Raw genomic sequence first — 19,352 nt, forward strand, 5'->3', positions numbered from 1 at the left:
GAGCCATGAGACTGATCGCTCGTGGTAGACGTGTAACATCCCCACCAACTCCTGGTTATCCCTGGCCCAAGGCCGCACAAAGTGGAGGAGAAGCATCCGGGAAGGCGCTAAACACCTTGAGTCTCTTCGCTGGGAGCAAGCGGAAGCCAAGCGCAAACAGCGGAAAGAGCGCCCGTCAACCCAAGCACCCCACCCACCCGCCCCTTCAACCACTGTCTGCCCCGCCTGTGACAGAGACTGTAGGTCCCGCGTTGGACTCATCAGTCACCTGAGAACTCATTTTTAGTGTGGAAGCAAGTCATCCTCGGTTCCGAGGGACTGCCTAAGAAGAAGTCATCTGAGTTATGAGCAATGACGATACAAACTTTGGCCTTATCCGAGATGTGATGTTACAGTGGCACGAGTTAATTATGGGAATGGAAAATGTAAATTCAAAGTGCTTGTAAAATTTAATTAAATGAGATTTGTAAGGGTCAGACAAGGAGATATGGGTTTAAACTGGTAGAAGGCAAATTTAGGACGATATCAGAAAATTCTTCACATGGAGCGTGATCAACATATGGAATCAAATTCCAGATGGAGTAGTGGAGGCAAAATCCAGTTAGCATTCAAGATACAACTGGATGCTGCATTGGGGGACTTGAGGATTTTTCTGGATGAATGAATTTAGATGGGATGAATGACCTTTCTCATCTGTAAATGGCTTGTGATGAAGCGAACTGGATGCAGTGCACGATACAACAAAGACGCTTGTAAATACAGCGTTCCTGTTTACATGATCAAAAGAAGTCAGACACTATTTACAAAGACCCAGTGCGTTGGAAAAGCACTGGATGTCCCACATGCACAACCACACATTCCTTACTACTGAAACTCTAGAAATACAACCTGTCTATTTGAGGTCTTCAGTTGTTGTGAACTAAAGAAAGTAGGGATCTACAAATTAAGAAACTTATCACTTAAAGCAACAAAAAAAAATCACTGGTTCCTAATTTAAGTAATCACTACAAATTTCTTCAATCTTGAAGGGTCTATAGACCTTAGCCCATCACCTAGGCTTCTCAGTGACATAAAAGGTAAAGTTGCCTACATTTCTTTCACGGAACAATGAAGAAAAGTGGCGATTTGGCTGGTAAAGAAGAACATAAACCCAATTTGAGTTTTTGCAATTTGGAGGTACTTTGTTGGTATCTACATAAGAGTTTCAATGGTGTCAAGGCCAATTGTCAAAGGAACATTGAAATATAATTTCTAATACTTATGCCTGCATAATACCAATTTCTTATACTGTACACCTAAAAAGTAGTGAGAGAGACTAATCTTGGTTGTACAAAAGTCACATAGACAACAAATAGTTTGACCCTGTGGTTCAGTTCCTTATGCGAAGGTGTTTGTATTCACTGCAGTCACTGTAAGCAACTGAACCGCTTATTACTTCAGTCCTTGTATGAGGGAACTTTAACCTCAATACGCAGTTGCTTTGTACTACACACCCTGTACACATTTGATTCAGGTTAACAGCTTACTGGTGACCCATCACTAATAAAAGTGAGGAAAGTATCTCAATTTTCTCCCTCCCCAGTTCTTTTGTTTGCATTCACTGGTGATGTCAACAAATTACATTTTTACCAAGTTTTAAAGCAATGGTCTAGATACCATTTGTGGTGCTGAACAATGTAATTAGTCCCAGGATTCGTCCAGTACAACACTGAGATGAAAAGCAATGCTTAATGCAATAAAACATGGGAAAAGATCACCTGTTCCAATTCTAGGCAGGTTAAATTGCTTTTCTTCTCGTACTTTAATTCCCCCATTGACCAGAGGTTTACTCCCTATCACACAACCTGTCAAGGCTCACTTATTTCCAGTAAGAGTTGCTGATGTCGGTGAAAAAGTAATTAGTTTCTCTGGATTGCACTGTGAAAAAGACACGACACAGCTTTTTTTTGTGAACTAAGTTTGCAAACTCTCTTGTTTTTGCTCATTAAAGAACACTGTTTACTTACCTCAGTAAGCATGAATCTCTAATTCCCTAGTTATAGTACACGCATGGCATCATTGCAGCACAACTGTGCACCACAGCAGTTTCACAGAAACCAGCAACTTGCCATTGATGGTGCGTCCAACTGAAAAGGTAATCCCACACTGCTAGTGTGTGCGTACCGCAGTGGGTCATCGTGGACCTTTTAATGCCCAGACTACCAGGCAAACACCCAAATCTCTGAATCAACCAGGTTTGCCAAACTCCAGTTCACACATTGTGATGCTGAACGTATTACAGCAGTAAAATCTACTCAGCCATTTGAAATGGGGTGAGCACTGCAATATTAATCCAGAAGTAAACAAATAAAATGCTACATTACATCGTATTGACCTCCCTTGCTGTAACCCCACCCCCCACCCAGGGCGCAGGCTGAGAGTGGAGCAGTCAGGTAGGAAAGAGGGTTAATTCACAACAAGGACTGCAGTCTTGGGCCAGGGAGCAGAGCAGACAGGAAAAATGGAAGCGGGAGTGAGACGTGAGGCCAATAGTTGAAGCAGCCATTGAGTGTGGTCAGTTCTGTGTTCCTCAACAACTGGAAGTGCGGAGATCCAGTGCCCCAGAAGGCCGGAGACATCCTGAGGCAAAGGGTAAAGCTGGTGAAAGCAGGAGAGCTGTTCCTCTGTTATATACAATGTGGGTGCACTGTTGTATTTTATAAATTACAGACCTTTGAATATGTTTTGTTGCATAGCTTAGATTGACCAACAGCTATCCATGAAAACACAAGTCACCTTGGCGTATGCAATATCCCCAATAGAATACAAATATATTTCCATATCATCTTGGCATAACAAGGAAAACCAATCAGAAGGATTCAGTGTCACTGATTTGAATACTGGTGATGCCATTTTGTTTGTAATATTGATCCGGGAAGTGGTCCATACAGCAATGTGCTCCAACCTCAGGGAGAGTAAGCTGGGCAGAGATGGTGGTGTTTCTGGCTCAACCGCTCCATTTACAAACTTGCAGTAACATTACCATAACATTTTGCCTACACCAAGGGGCATGAGTAACGACCACCATTTCCATTTAAGCACCTGAATCCCCACTAGTTGAAGCAAAATGGGTCAGGTAGCAACCTTCCCTCATTAAAAGTGATTAAATACTTCATAAGGAATGGATGAAAACATATCTGCACCTAACTTGCATCTTATCACATTATTGAAGCATCTCCAAGCACATGATAGGATTACTTTTTAGAGTTGGGACACAGCAACTGTTCAAAGCAGCAACATCTCACCAACAGTGCAATAAATGGCCAGTTAATGTGCCTTTTTGGAGATATGGATTGAAGGAGGAATGTTGGCTTGGGCACTGAAAGAACTTGCTGCTTCCCTGTCGATTATGCCACGGGATCTTTAGTATCCAGTTGAACAGGCAGATGAGAACTCAGTTTAACATCTTATCTGAAGGATGGGACATCTGACAATGCAGCACATTAATTTCAACCTAGATCATCAGCTCAAGTCCTGGGGTGAGGCTTGAATCCACCACCCTGTGACCCAGTGGCAAGAAGGTGACCAACTGAATCAAGCTGCAGAAATTATTTTTATCACATGCATATGAAATAGTTGATTTACATAGTCTTTCTTGTCCAAAATGTCAATCCCTTTCCTATTGAAGTCCTTTCTTTGCCATATCCTATACGTCCTACACATATAACTACTGAAAGTTTATAATGAAATCTATAGTTAAGTGCAATTTAGTCTGGAACAGCATGTGATAATAGTAGCTGCCACTACCAGCAATCCCTTGCTCTTTTGTGCATCAAACAGGATCAGATAATTTGGGTGGTCAGGCCACAGGTGTCAAGACCTCCTGGTAAAAAAAATAACACTGTGAGTAAGTTATCATTCATTTTTCACAACCAGTGCTGCAGTAATGATGGCTCAGGCTCAATGCTTACTGAGACATGCTCACCTGCAAAGTCATTGTACTCATCAATAACTGTCACTATCCTGCAAACCTTTGACTATCTGATTTGACAAGAGATGCACACTCTGGTTCACAAAATTGCTAGAGTGCTATCAGTAGGCATTATTAGAGGATGTATGGAATGCATTTGCTGCAATGCAGCACTTCCCTTACATTGCCTAAAGCAAATGCGCTTCAAGGCCATCTTAAGGATAGCCCCTGCTGCAGCACATTATGTTTTCCCCCCATTTTTAATTGCAATCTATTTAAGATCTGAGTGAGTGTGTAATCATTTTGGTTTTGAGCAATATTAGAATATAGCCACGAATTTCCAACTGCACTGAGGTTTCCCCAACTGCTAGGGCTGGATTTTCATTGAGGCGGGACTACAACTTTTGGGGTTGTAGTCCCGCCTCCATCGAGTTCGAGCCAACCCATGCGATTTAGACTTGATTGACCTTGTTGAGCCCGCCCAGCGGGCTCAGCAGGCCAATTAAGGGCCACCCGGCAACAGGTGACGACACAGATTGAAATTTCATCTGTCAAGAGCTTTTGACAGATGAAATATCAGTGTTTCACAGCTGTTTGAAGCTGTCAAACACTGACAATCTGTACTCCAGGTTAATTCCTTCCTCTCAGGATGATTTAGAGATCTCCCCGGAACAGAAAGCAGAGGCTGCAGATTTTGACAGCTGGCGGCCATTCTGCTTTCTGTGCCGGTGAGATGAGGGACTCCCGAGACCTGAAGGAAGGAAGGCTGTAAAAGTAAGTAAAGGGTAGTAGAACTTCTTTAAACACTTTACACAGACCAAACACACTTACCTCTGCACTCATGCACCCATCACTCACCTGAACACCGGACATCTCGACCACTCCAAGTCCTTCAGTCTGACGGTCCGACTCGCTAACTTGGTGTGGTTTGGAGCCGTCAGGAATCCCACATTTCAACAATGAAAATAGGGATTAGGCTAAGAAGTGCCTGTTAACTACCTGTTAACAGGCAGTTAATTGGCACTAATCCCCTTCCCGCCTCGGGGAGTTGGGTCCCAGTGCGGGGCGGGTACCCGCCTCCTTTGAAACTGGCATGGAGGCGGGTTGGGGGCGGGATGGGGTCGGGATCCCCGATTCGGGATTTTAAACCCCCACACGCCTCCAATCCCGACTCCACGGCCCAATGAAAATCCTGCCCCTTGTCTCTTTGAACAGACAGTTTTGAACAAGAGAAGATCCTCTTCTGCTTGTATTAGAATGAATGGGTCTTTATAGAGTGAAAGACCTCATGGGCTGATCCTTTTGCAAAGATACACCATTTTTCTTCTTTCATTATTTACAAAGTAACCTCTAGCATCACTTCTTTACTGATAACAATATAAAATAACCTGCACAACATTTCCCCTCCTATTATAAAATTCATGATCACAGAACTGTGGACACAGAGGAGTAAGATCAGAGGATGAGAGTCCACAATAACCCACATGAATTCCAGCCAAGCATTTGAAACTCTGAACATCAGTGTCTACAGTTTTAGTTACATGCCTCAATCGTATTAAGATTTATGATTCATCAATTATTATTAGAGGGACAAGATGATGATAAAGTATGATATTTTAATCTAGGTTTAATTCCAATCCAAAATTTATTTGCCTTGGGCAATTCTTCAACCTTCTTGGCCATATTCCCTGGAACTGCTTTCCTCCTTCTCCAAATTTGTTAAGACTTCTCCAAACCTATCATATTAATTTTCAGCCACCTCTCCTAACCCTCCCACAAAAGCACAAGGTAATTCTTTTTCTCCTCTGAGATGCCTTAGGACATTTCTTTCATGTTGCAGGTGCTATGCAATTTCAAGTGCTCCTTGTACTTCCAACTAAAATCTAACATCTGAACCAGATCCAGAACTGGTTGATCTCCTCCCAACTACATTGATTTTTTTTATTATGGGGGAGGGTGAGGGGGTCGATGACTTTCATGTTCAATGAATAGTGTGGGAAAATGCATCAGTCCCTGAAGCTTTCTTGAATTTCCAAACTGCCTACTCTACCCTTGTGATTTTCCCCTTCCTGCTGCCATAGTGGTTTGGGCTTTCCTTCAGAGCTCTAGTTAACCACTCTAAGAAGATATTAGTCTCAGCTTTATTCGGGTATAGACCATTGCATCGATAGCTCACTCCTGCCCCATAATGGGTCTCAATACCCCAGTAATCTGAACACTACAAAATATGCTGGTCTACAATGGGTTTGTTACACAAAGTAATGCACAAATTATTCTTCTGCTTCGATGAAGTGGTGTCCCTTTAAGACCATGAAGTCTAATTGCTGTTAAAGGAGAGAGGGAGGCAAGAACCTAATTCCCTATAGTGAGAGATTATTCCACGTTAGAAGGGTGCTGCAGATTTCACACTGCATGTCACACTGAGCATGAAATCCCTCTCTAATTTTGTTAACAACAGTGATTGCTAATATTAATCACAGGCAAGAGACTTTCTGACTCCTGCGTCAACAAAGTATTTTCTGTTGTTTCAAGAGTTTCTCTATATATGGCAAATGATTGTGGACACTTTTTTAGTAATTATTTTTTGGAAGTGTGACAGAAAGACAGGCATGATGGACAGAATATAAGAAAATAGGTTACATCAGATGTGCAGATATTTGCTCTTCCAATAGTTCAAGACAGTTTTCAGTGAATCACTGAGTCCCACAGGCCAGGGGAGTGTCACGTTCATATCTTAGTCTGTGCTGAGATATCGGATCTGTCAGATGGCAGCAGGGGAACGACAGATAACCTTACTATTCCTGGATTAGGGAAGGCGGGACTCAACAACAACTTGCATTTATATAGCGCCTTTAACATAATAAAACATCCCAAGCCACTTCACAGGAGCGTTAGCAGACAAAATGTGACACCGAGCCAACATAGTGAGATCTTAGGACAGGTCTTGGTCACAGAGGTAGGTTTTAATGAGCGTCTTAATGAAGGAGAGAGGGGTAGAGGCGCAGTGAGGATTAGGGAGGGAATTCCAGACCTTCGGGCCTAGGCAGCTGAAGGCATGTCCGCCAATGGTGGAGTAAAGGAAATCGGGGATGCGCAAGAGACCAGCCTTGGTGCTCCTACTGGAAGTGCATATGGGCATTATGTTTTTTTTAATTAGTTTATGGGATGTGGGCATCGCTGGCAAGGCCAGCATTTATTGCCCATCAGAAGGTGGTGGTGAGCCACCGCCTTGAACCGCTGCAGTCCATGTGGTGAAGGTACTCCCACAGTGCTGTTAGGTAGGGAGTTCCAGGATTTTGACCCAGCGACGATGAAGGAACGGCGATATATTTCCAAGTCAGGATGGTGTGTGACTTGGAGGCGGTGTTCCCATGCCCTTGTCCTTCTAGGTGGAAGAGGTCGCAGGTTTGGGAGGTGCTGCCGAAGAAGCCTTGGCAAGTTGCTGCAGTACATCTTGTAGATGATACACACTGCAGCCACGGTACGCTGGTGGTGGAGGGAGTGAATGTTTAAGTTGGTGGATGGGGTGCCAATCAAGCGAGCTGCTTTGTCCTGGATGGTATCGAGCTTCTTGAGTGTTGTTGGAGTTGCACTCATCCAGGCAAGTGGAGAGTATTCCATCACATTCCTTACTTGTGCCTTGTAGATGGTGGAAAGGCTTTGGGGAGTCAGGAGGTGAGACACTCGCCGCAGCATACCCAGCCTCTGACCTGCTCTTGTTGCCACAGTATTTATGTGGCTGGTCCAGTTAAGTTTCTGGTCAATGGTGACCCCCAGGATGATGTTGGTGCAGGATTCGGCAATGGTAATGCCGTTGAATGTCAAGGGGCGGTGGTTAGACTCTCGCTTGTTGGAGATAGTCATTGCCTGGCACTTCTGTGGCGTGAAGTGAGGGCATTATCTTACTTGGCTATGATGTACTCCCCTCCCAAACAATCAAACAGCTAGCTTACTGATATTAGAGAGGTGTGCATATTAGGAATAGTCACTTTGACAAGGTACAAACAGGGTAAATGTCACCCATTAAACTATTTCCTAGCAAGGATCAATGGCCCAGAAATTCGGTGGGCTGCGCCACCAGTTAGCGCCCAAAGAGGGCACTTAGTGGGTTTAGCGCCACTGGCCACGCCTCCCGCAAAATTTAGCAGGGCGCTAATGGCGGCATTAGCCTGTAGCGCTGCGCCGCCACCGATGACATCATCAGTGTGTGCAGTGCCCCGCTACCGCCCCGATCATGAAATTTGGAAGCGCCCCCCACTGTAATGCCGGTTGCAATTTGCAACCGGTTCAGGGGGGCCTACCTGCGGCGGTAGAGGCGCTAATTAAAGGAGGTGCGGGGCGGCCATTTTTTTTGCTGGCCGCCTGCCAGCACCTCTTCGCGCTGCCGTCCCCAGCCTCCTCAGCACCCCCACGTGTTGTGCCGGCTGTGCCCCAAGAGCCGGGCACTTCTCCTCGGTGCCGGGCTCTATTGCCGGCACTCACGATCTCCGATCACGCTGCTGCAGGCCCCTCCCCTTTAAGAAGGGGAGGAAGGCCTGCAGTACCGCAGCATGCCGTGCCGCAGCGGGTGGCGCTGCGGCACGTTGCGCTGCGATTTTCAGTTGCAGCGCCCCAAGAGGGATGCGGGGCGCCTCGAGCAGTGCCCCGCTTCCGTTTGGGGCGCTGAAACTGAATTTCCAGCTGGCGCTCGCGGCTCCTTCCGGGGCGGTACTTCCGGCGCCCAGGCGAGAATGGCGCCCCAAACGGAGCGCCACCGAATTTCTAGGCCAATGTCTTCAGAAGGGAAGGGGGAGGAATAGACTTGCTGGAGAACACTGGGAAGTAAAAAGAATACTACACATATTTTACCTCTGCAGAGATGTCAACCCGTATGCTCGTTGCTAAAGTGCAGAGAGAATCAGTTCCCAATTCTTCCCAATCCCCCACTCTCAGCGCAGTAACCTGATTAGCATACAGTGCACAACTCTTTAGGCACGTGGAACCGGCACATTGGGAGGATAATAGAGGACGTACAAGTACTAACCGTTTTCAATCTTAACAAGCTGGCTGTTAAAATGTAAATATTAGATCTCCTGTCACAATTTATACCTTTCACTGGTGTAGTTGATGAGGTTCATGCTCTGAATCTTTTACATGAACTGTCAGCATGAAGAAGCAATCAGCCGCATGCTGTTGCATGGTTGATAAACTCGACACAATTAAACTTTTTTTTAAATTAAAGTTGGGGTGAAGACAGCTCGCTGGCATAAGGTGGAAACACTTACTTTTCTTGTAGAATTAATTAGGTCGGTTTATTTTAAAGTACAGAGGTGACATTGGCTGTGTGGTGGAACTAAGGGAATTCAGATTTTTTTGGACAAACAGCTTAGGTGCCAACCCTCTTCTGATCATGTTGCACGCTCGACTAGTCTGGCATGCCCACTACACTTCGACACCTGCATAAAGTCAGGCTTTGCAATCTCTGCCCAATGCCAAGCCTACCCGCAGAGGATTGAATGGTTCCCACCCAACAGTGGTTAGCGCAACTCCCTCCTGCAGCAAGAACATGAATACCCCTTCTTGGGTGGAGCACAACCTCCCCGTATCAAATGCAGCAAAGGCACCAAAGGTACATATGTCAATCACAGAGCATGATGTGCAGCCTCCTAAAGCTGGAGAAGTACAGGCAGTCTGAACCCCTTTCCCTGGTGTTTTACACCACTGGACCTCTTTTACCACATCACCATAAATTTGAAAGAGCAAAGGGTCATGAGAACAGTTAAGTAAGCAATACTCCCTCTCACCTCACCTGGCGGACATGCCAAAAACAGTGACCAGCCTGCATATCCTTTACCCAGCTTCCTCAGCCCTTGGGTTCACATTCAACAACAGGTTATTCCCCCAAAATCTATTCAAGCATGGATAACGGAGGCAACAAACCCAACCCTTACTGCCAGGACCAAGGTTACTTGTCTTGTGACGGAATAAGCCATATTCCAAGAGATACACCATAATATGAACAGATTTCTGACATTATTAATACATGATATATTGGGTTTAAAAATCCAAAGCCTCGGAGAGACAGGCTGCAAACAGATAACAGGCTTCTGAGATGGGATGGTTTGATAACACAAGCTGTAAAAACCACACAAGCTTTGAAATGGGAATTGATTGTTAATGTTAAAACAATGGCCCAATTGAAATAGCAGTTTGGCGCTTCCAAAAGGTCTGGAGTTTGGAGGGAACACAATGAAATGCCCAGTTTAAAGTGCTAAAAAAGCTAACACTCAGGGAAACAGAAACAGAATATTAAAAGAGGCATGTACCTTTGAAAATATGACATCAAGTAAAAGAAACACCTGCTGGTCAAATAATTTTTATGTTAAACTTGAAAGACAGGAAACACAAGACTGTAATATAACCAACTATGATGGCTAGGAAAACAACCACCCTCATTGAAGTGTCTTTAATTTACATGTAGTAAATATGATACCAACAGAACACTTTGAAGATATGACTTCAATCGATGCACCAAGCAATCACATGGTTTTTGTATTGAACTTGGAACACCACGGAGTCATGATGTCTGCTAAAACCAGTTAAGCCAATATTATGAATTGAATGCAAGTTCTTCGATAAGAATGACATCAAATGAATACTACTGTCATATTGTTTTTCTGATAACTATTGAACACCTAAAGGTAGAGACAGAAGTCTGAGAGCTGGCAGCTGGAATGGCAGTAAGAATAGAAAGAAGTCAACACAAGGAATGAATAAAGATAATTAGCTTACATCAGCAGAAAACTTCAAAGGAGATACCATTGAAAAAATAATATAAAAATAAGAGCTTTTCAGATGAAAAGTCAGAAGTCGCTGGAGATGGGCAAGCAATTCTCGGCTTCAGAACCACTCTGTAAGCCCACAACTTTGAGCCTCGGGTAATCAAGGTATTTGATTTTGGTGGCTATTCTGGATTAAGAATAAGTAGAAGTGTAGAAATGTAATGAAGTTAAGATTTCAGAATAAGGATCTCTGATAAGAAATGTAAGCTATTTGTATTTTGAATTGTTAATGTTGCGACTGACTCAACAGCTGTTAACTGAATGTCGGCTCTCAAATAAAACTATATATTTTTAGAATTGTCTCAGAGTATTTCTGTATCAAACTCGCGAACTCAATTTCTGTACACTCTTTTGTAAGGAGTTGCAGAATTCTGGGGGATATTCCAGACCCTCATAATATCCGGAAGGTTACAGTCTAGTTAAACTTATTAAAAGTGCTATCCTGAGGATGGTAACATCTTCACGGTGTTCCTTTCCTTTAGAGATAGTCTGAACCTTTAGACACAATTAAGCGTCTTATAGAATTCGGCTATCTTTAATTTTAGTTGAAGGTGAACGTCTGGGGAATACGCCTGATCTGGGGTAGCCTGAAAAGGGCTAGGACTTGTAATTATCCCTTCAGTCTGGCCACTCTATTCTCTTAGAATTCACTGATGAATGGACTTGGTCCAATATTGGTCCATGTCATTTGCTAAAAAATGGCTCGAGAGAGCTGATTATCAGATAATCAAATTGTACTTTTTCTCAAAGCAGTTTTCACTGCTAAAGTGGGTGGTAGGTTCAAGCAAACTGATGGGAAAAAGCAAGAAAACCATTTTAACAAGTCTCTCATCCTCCTTCCTCTTCTGAAGGCAGTGACTAATTTTGGAGTGAACTTTAAGGGCATCCTTTGGTACCCTATCAAAGTGATAGTTGTTCAGGTGTGATCCCAGACAGCAAACCTCGGCAGGATCTTGAGCGGTGGAAGCACTACAGTCGAGCACAACCCTGTCTTCAACTTCCATTCATACCTGAGCACTTCAGATCAGGAATCAATGGTTAACCAACAGGAGCAGGGAACACAATTTTTTTCCCCCTAATATACCCGGACGCCAAGTGTAGCAACCCACTGCAAAGCAAAAATCAGTGCTTCATTAATCATCATCGGATGTACAAAACTGTTGACAATACTAGTTAAGCATCTACACCTTCTAACAACTTAATCTAGAAAAAACAGCCTCCTTTTTAAATCAAACATATCCAAACAAGTGGATTGCAGGTGTTGAATATTTACTCAAGTTCCTATGCCAATTGAACAGTTATGGGTCATTGCACAAATGTAATAATGCAATCATAGAATAGTACAGCACAGAAGGAGGCCATTCGGCCCATCTAGGGTAATCTAGGATTCCATGCCAGTTTACCAAGTCCATAGAGTTGTTCTTTCAATCGACTATACCATCGTGGCAGCTGTGAAGTAGGCTCCTTCTTTCAGCCTTGATCTCTAAGATACAAGGGCAGATTCCCTTGCTCCTGCACTGGGGCTATTGGATCACAGTGAACATGGGAGAATCAAGCAAGGTGGAGTCAAGCACCTAACCAAGCTTGTCCAATTATCCACCCACTCATTAATTTAAATGCATGGAAAAAGAGGCAGTTTCCATTCTGAGCATGCACTCCACATCTGGTAATCCAATGAACAAAGAGGCAGGAAGTGAAAACCTGTGATTCATAATTTTGAGACGCCACTTTTTTTTACGATTAAGACTGAAGGGCTAAAGCGTTTTTGAGGATTAATTTAAGCTATTAAAATTTTTGTTTGTTATATTTCTGCAGTTTAGAACATTTATGCAGCCATGGATTACGTGTCAATGAATTCCAATATTCAAATTTCTCCTCTCCCTCGCATCATAACAAATCTGAGTATTTAAAGTGTGTACAATTTCTCCAGTGCATTCACATTTTTAATATCTTCCCGAGTACATGCCGCCTCTCAGGAAAGGGGAAGAGCTGGTCTGTCGAACTTGAATTATGTTATTAGCTTCTATAACTGCAAGGTCTGTGTACACAAGATGATTCTGAATCGCAAATCAGTTGGCTGCAATTGAGCATGAGCTGTTTTTTCCAGACCCTCAGAAGGTAATAGAAAAGGAAACACCTTTTAATCACCTACATATTGAGGATAGAGAGAGCAATACAGCATCAATGTATTAACCACAGGAAGACCACAGTTCTTGCTCTTGTATAATTTAACCCAGGTAGCACCAGAGGTTTACCGTACAGAAGGAAGCTATTTGGTCCATTTTATCTGTGCCATCACCTTGACTACAAAACTAAACCCACTGTTCCACTCTCAACCCCATGCCTTACCCTGATTCAAATATTCATCCAATTTCCTCAAAAAAGATGCAGTGGCCTCTGCTTCAACCATTCCATTTGGCACAGCACTCTCGCCACCCGCAACGTAAAGAAAGTTCTCCAAACCTCTCTCCTCTTATGGGATTGGATGTAGATCTTGCTCTACTAACGGGAGCTGCATTTGCCAGGCGGGTTTAGTGAAGGTTTTGGCCTAGATTTTCAGTGTGCCATTAGGTGGGCTTTTAGGCGGGCGGGGGGCAAAAATCCCAAATTCGGGGATCCCGACACCATCCCGCCTCCACGTAAGTTTCAAAGGCGGCAGGTACCCGCCCTGCACTGGGACCCGCCGACCCGAGGCAGGAAGGGATTAGTGCCAATTAACTGCCTGTTAACAGGTAGTTTTTAGCCTAATCCCTATTTTGAGGGGTGTCGTGTGGGATTCCCGACGGCTCCAAACCATGCCAGGTTAGAGCAGGCGGGCTGTCGGGTTGAAGGACTTGGAGGGGTCGAGATGTCGGTGTACAGGTGAGTGATGGGTGCATGAGTGCAAAGGTAAGTGTGTTTGGTGTGTCTAAGTGTGTAAAGCAGTTTAAATTACCTGTACTTACCTTAACAGCCTTTCTTCCTCTAGGCGTTGGGAGTCCATCATTCAGCCGGCACTGAAAGCAGAATGGCTGCAATCTGTCAAAAGTGACAGCCTTCAGCTTTCAGTGCCGGTGAGAGTTCTAACTGAGTTTGCGTAGAAGGACTCAGGTTAGAAGTAAGACAGTCGGTGTTTGACAGCTTCAAACAGCTGTGAAACACTGATATTTCATCTGTCAACACCTCTTGACAGATGAAATTTCAGTCTGTGACGTCACCTGTTGCCGGGTGGCCCTTAATTGGCCTGCTGAGCCCACTGGGCGGGCTCAACAAGGTCAATCAAGGGAAAATCGCGTGGATTGGTCGGACGTCGATGGAAGCGGGACTACAACCCGAAAATTGTAGTCCCGCCTCCTTCCCAACTGCTGAATGAAAATCCAGCCCTGTGTGTCAGTTATATCAGAGACATTTGAATCCACAGATGGATGTTTTGTCTGGTATTTGCAGTTACGGCATTTATTAATCCCGAGGGAAGTTTTCAGAAAAATCATTGAATGACAGATAGCACTGATTTTTGAGGGCCTTTGGTTATTTTCAGTAACTCATTGAAAATCATAACAGGCAAGCAAGCAAGAGCCGTCTATCGTGGAGAAATATTGGGAATAGAGACAGGAAACATGGGAGATGGAATGAGCATCAGATTGCCTCAAGGTTTGGATCTTGGCTCAGCAACAGGTTGCACTAGATGTAGGAAGCTTCAGGATAGCATTCACTATGCATACCATAACCAAGCTTTTTCTGGGAGTGCTGCCTGCGCTGGGGGGCCTACAGGCTGAAGGCCACACAATTCCATTTGTTACATAATTGTCTGAAATTAAGGCCCTTTTGGGAAACGGTGGGAAATGGTTGGAAAAGGAACTAATTTATGTAAAAAATCTTTCCTAATAGCTAAAGTAGTTAAGGCGATGATCAACAGCCCCACAAATGAGGACACTGGAGCAGTGGTAGGGACATTACAATCGGCCTCAGTGCCTTTAAAATAGGGAGAGAAGAGTTCGCCAAGTTTCTCTAAAATACTATTTGGCAACCCCTTTGTGAAGGGCATGCCAGTACTGAGTAAGGACAAGGTTAAGCTCCATCACATGTCCCAGTGGTTGAGTGGCCTAGTAATACCTATGAAAGACAAGATGGATATTTTGGAGAGGTACTAAACAGCACCTTAAGGAACCATTCCAAGATGTCAATGGTTTTGGTTGATGGTGATGGAGGGAGGGGAAATGGCAGAAAATAAAGGCATTTTAGGTCTTTCTCAATGGAGTTATTTAACAAATGTTCTAAAAGATAAGCAGGCCACTTATTAACTACAACCCAACGGCATTTAGGTAAACTGGAAAGTGCTGCACTTTTCATGGTCTGGGTGGGAAAATTTGAGGCATTGATTTGTCATCATCTACTGTCCTGGTGGGATGATGACAGGTGGAGAGAAAAATACATTTTTACTTTCATGCTGCTAGGAGGGGACCCACTGTTCAGAGAGGTCAAACCATCTGCCCTCTAAGTTTACATGTCTGAATAAGATCAGTGAGGACAAGGTTTGGCGGGGATACTCCCCTACATTCCAAAATAATGCTAGTGCTCAGTAGGCTTCTGCATGGAGAATGGCCACTTGATTGAGGTACCAGAAGGCTGTGGAACTCCACTTCAGCAAGAGTTCGTGTATTCAAGAGAAGGGAGAAAACTGAGAAATAAAATGTAATTTATTTAGGTGCATTAAAAGTGCTTACCATGTACCGTTGCATGTTAAATGTAGTTAGCTTGAATTTTTAACATACAGTTTTGACTTCCACTCTGCTGTGCAATAATTTTCCACTTTGTGCATAACTTCACAGAGCTAAACAAATATAGCTATTTAAATATAGTCAGAAACAAACATTCCAGAAACTTCAACTGTTCTGATATTGCTTCTTCTTCATTAATGGATTTAGATGAGTGTCTCATCAACTCCAGATAGATTCTTCACTGCGGACATGTCAAGAAATCTATGTCACTCCATATTAATCTCCTCCCACCTCTGGCAAATACTGTAGCATTAGTCACCTGTTGCGCAAATGAACATCTGCCAACATTTGCATATTAATGAATAATTATGGTAATTTACATCTGCTAGAGAACTTCATTTCCTAGCAAGGCACCGCAAATCGTATCACATAGAACGTAGCACTGTTGACCTTTGCACCTCTACAGGTGGAGCTGCACTCCCAAGACTTTTGGAAGGCAAGCCAAGGAGAGAGAGAAAATAATTTGTGCCTCCTTGTTTGATGACCCAGAAGTGACTGGGAAACGTCCAAAACCAGTTTCTGCCCAAAACCTAGTTCCGATGAGGTCACATCACAAGCTGTCAGGGATCGTCAAGGTAACGGTTCGTCATGAACGCACGATTGATCGAAAAGAAACACTACTCCAGCAAATCAAGAATCACTTTCAAGGGATGTCAATTTTTGCTGTGTCCAACTGGATTTTGTAGGTGTGGGTATACATATAGTAGTTGGCAGTTTAATCCAAAAGAAACCCAGCCAAAGGCATTGAGTTCCCGCTGGGATTTGGTAGGAGCAGTGAAATAATCATCAGCACAATTAACTCCTTAATCTGCACAGTTCACTTGTGCTCTATATTATTTATCTGACTAGATTGTCCTGCAAAACACCTCTTTAGTGTCCAAACTTGGACTATGCTGCAAATAGGAAGTTTTCAATTGACATTTGACTTATATATACTTGGAAATCATACAGATGTACCAGGTAATAAGTCTAAAGAGAGAACCCAGCCACAAAAGATATGTGTATATAAATATTTATGAACTAGACTCTTCAGTTTCATGTCCTTGTTTTCATGCTTCTTCCTCTGCTTCCATTTTACTTGTGTGACTTCCTTGCTTACTTCAACTCCATTTCATTTCCCTTGTTCATTCTATAATTTAGTGCACGTTTCAATTTGCCTTCCTGTTCTCTTTGTGTAACTGAGCACATCCACTTTGTCCCTTTGAATTAATGTGCGGGTTTACAAAGCTCTGTTCTTCTGTCAGAAGGCCTTGCCGTAGAATCCATAATACAGTGTTCAACAACTTTCTTTAGCCCCCTCTCTCTCTCTGGAAATACCACACTCAGTTCAATCAGGCTGTGACACTCCTGGGAATGTCATAGAAAACGTCTGATACAGGATTGCAGCCCAGGTTGGTCAGTGGACAGATAGAAACCTGGGAGAAAGATAATTAATTACAGCTAAACAAAAATACAACTATTTAGCATAGTCAGTCTGTGTAATGTATCAGATGCAAAATGTTTCTCCCTTGACTACCAGCCTAAATATGGATATTTGGTAAATATCTACCTGGATTCAGTGAAACACACATGGAGGAAAGGAGGGACTTGCAATTATAATATACTTTTCACATCCTTTGAAAATCCCAAAGTGCTTCCTCACCCAATGTAATCACTGTTGTTCTGGAGGCAAATAGAGAATCCAATTTCGGCACAGCCAAGTCCCACAATTGGCAATGTGATAAATATCCAATGGATATTTATCACATTGGGAAAGCAAGTTGTGCAGAGGACTCAAAGAATCTGCAAAGGAATATAGACAGGCTAGTTGAGTGGGCAAACATTTGGCAAATGGAGTATAATGTGGGAAAGTGTGAGGTTATCCACTTTGGCAGGAAAAATAAAAAAGCAAATTATTATTTAAATGGAGAGAGATTACAAAATGCTACAGTTCAGCAGGACCTGGGGGTCATTGTGCATGAAACACAAAAAGTTAGCTTGCAGGTGCAGCAAATAATCAAAAAGGCAAATGGAATGTTGGCCTTTATTTCAAGGGGGTTGGAGTATAAAAGCAGGGAAGTCCTGCTACAACTGTATAGGGTATTGGTGAGACCACACCTTGAGTACTGCGTACAGTTTTGGTCTCCTTATTTAAGGAAGGGTATCCTTGCATTGGAGGCAGTTCAGAGACGATTCACTCGGTTGATTCCTGAGATGAGGGGGTTGACTTATGAGGAAAGGTTGAGCAGGTTGGGCCTATACTCATTGGAATTTAGAAGAATGAGAGGTGATCTTATTGAAACATACAAGATACTGAGGGGGCTTGACAAGGTAGATGCAGAGAGGATGTCCCCCTGCCTGGGGAAATTTAGAACTCGGGGGCATAGTTTCAGAATAAAGGGTCGCCCTTTTAGAACTGAAATGAGGAGGAATTTCTTCTCTCAGAGGCTCGTAAACCTGTGGAATTCTCTGCCCCAGAGAGCCGTGGAGGCTGGGTCATTAAATATATTTAAGGTGGAGATAGACAGATTCTTGCAAGATAAGGGAGTGAAGGGTTATGGGGAGGGGGCAGGGAAGTGGCTTTGAGCCCAAGATCAACCATGATCTTATTGAATGGCGGAGCAGGCTCGAGGGGCCAAGTGGCCTATTCCTGCTCCTATTTCTTATATAATGTTCTTATCTGTTTTGGTGAAACTTAATAAAACACTGGTTCGGCCTCAACTGGAGTACGGTGTCCAATTCTGTGCACCACACTTTAGGAAGGATGTGAAGGCCTTAGAGTGGAAGCAGAAAAGATTTACGAGAATGATTCCAGGGATGAGGGACTTCAGTTACGTGGATAGACTGAAGAAGCTGGGGTTGTTCTCCTTAGAACAGAGAAGATTGCGAGGAGATTTGATAGAGGTATTCAGAGTAGATAGAGAGAAACTGTTCCCATTGGCGGAAGAGTCGAGAACCAGAAGACACAGATTCAAGGTGATTGGCAAAAGAGCCAGAGGCGACATGAGGAAAAACTTTTTTTACGCAGCGAGTGGTTAGGATCTGGAATGCACTGCCTGAGAGGGTGGTGGAGGCAGTCTCAATCGTGGCTTTCAAAAGGGAAGTTGAGAAGTACCTGAGGGGAAAAAATTTGCAGGGCTACGGGGAAAGGGCGGGGGAGTGGGACTAGTTGAAGTGCTCTTGCAGAGAGCCAGCATGGGCTCAACAGGCCGAATGGCTTCCTTCTGTGCTGTAACCATTCTATGATTCTATGGTGGTGGCAGTGGTGGTTGAGTGATCGATGTTGGCCAGAACACTCGGAGAACCTTCCTTCTCTTTATCTTAAAGCACCATGGGAACTTTTATGTCGATCCAATTAGGCAGATGGGGCTCAGTTGGATAGCTCATTCAAAAGATGACACCTCCGACAAGCACTGCTACAGTACTGCAATGAAGTGTCAGCCTAGATTGTATACTTGCGACCCTGGAGTGTTGCTTAAACCCACAACTTGGAGTCAGAGGCAAGAGTGCTTTCTATGTGCCAAGCTGATACTTAAAAGTGTCGAAAGCAAAACCATTTGTCTGTGTCCAGCAATTGATGGGCAAGAGAGTGGTTTATTGAATTGATTGAAGATTTACTTGTGGAGCGGTGGAGTGAGTGGAAAGGGCCTAATTGCACACGTGGTTCGTGAGAGTGATATTATGTCCCTGCACTGCCAAAACAACGTGAACAGGAAGAATAAGTTTGCCAACCAATTGGTTCTCAGCTGGAAATTCCCCTTTTTAAGGAGGCTTAAAGAAAAATTGGGTGCAATCTAACCCCACCAGCCCCGCACAAATCAAGCGGGTGGGCAGTTCAAGTCCCGC

The sequence above is a fragment of the Somniosus microcephalus genome, chromosome 26, assembly GCF_052327205.1.
Source record: "Somniosus microcephalus isolate GS21.2 chromosome 26, FLI_Smic_1.0, whole genome shotgun sequence".
In the NCBI taxonomy this organism is placed as follows: Eukaryota; Metazoa; Chordata; class Chondrichthyes; order Squaliformes; family Somniosidae; genus Somniosus; species Somniosus microcephalus.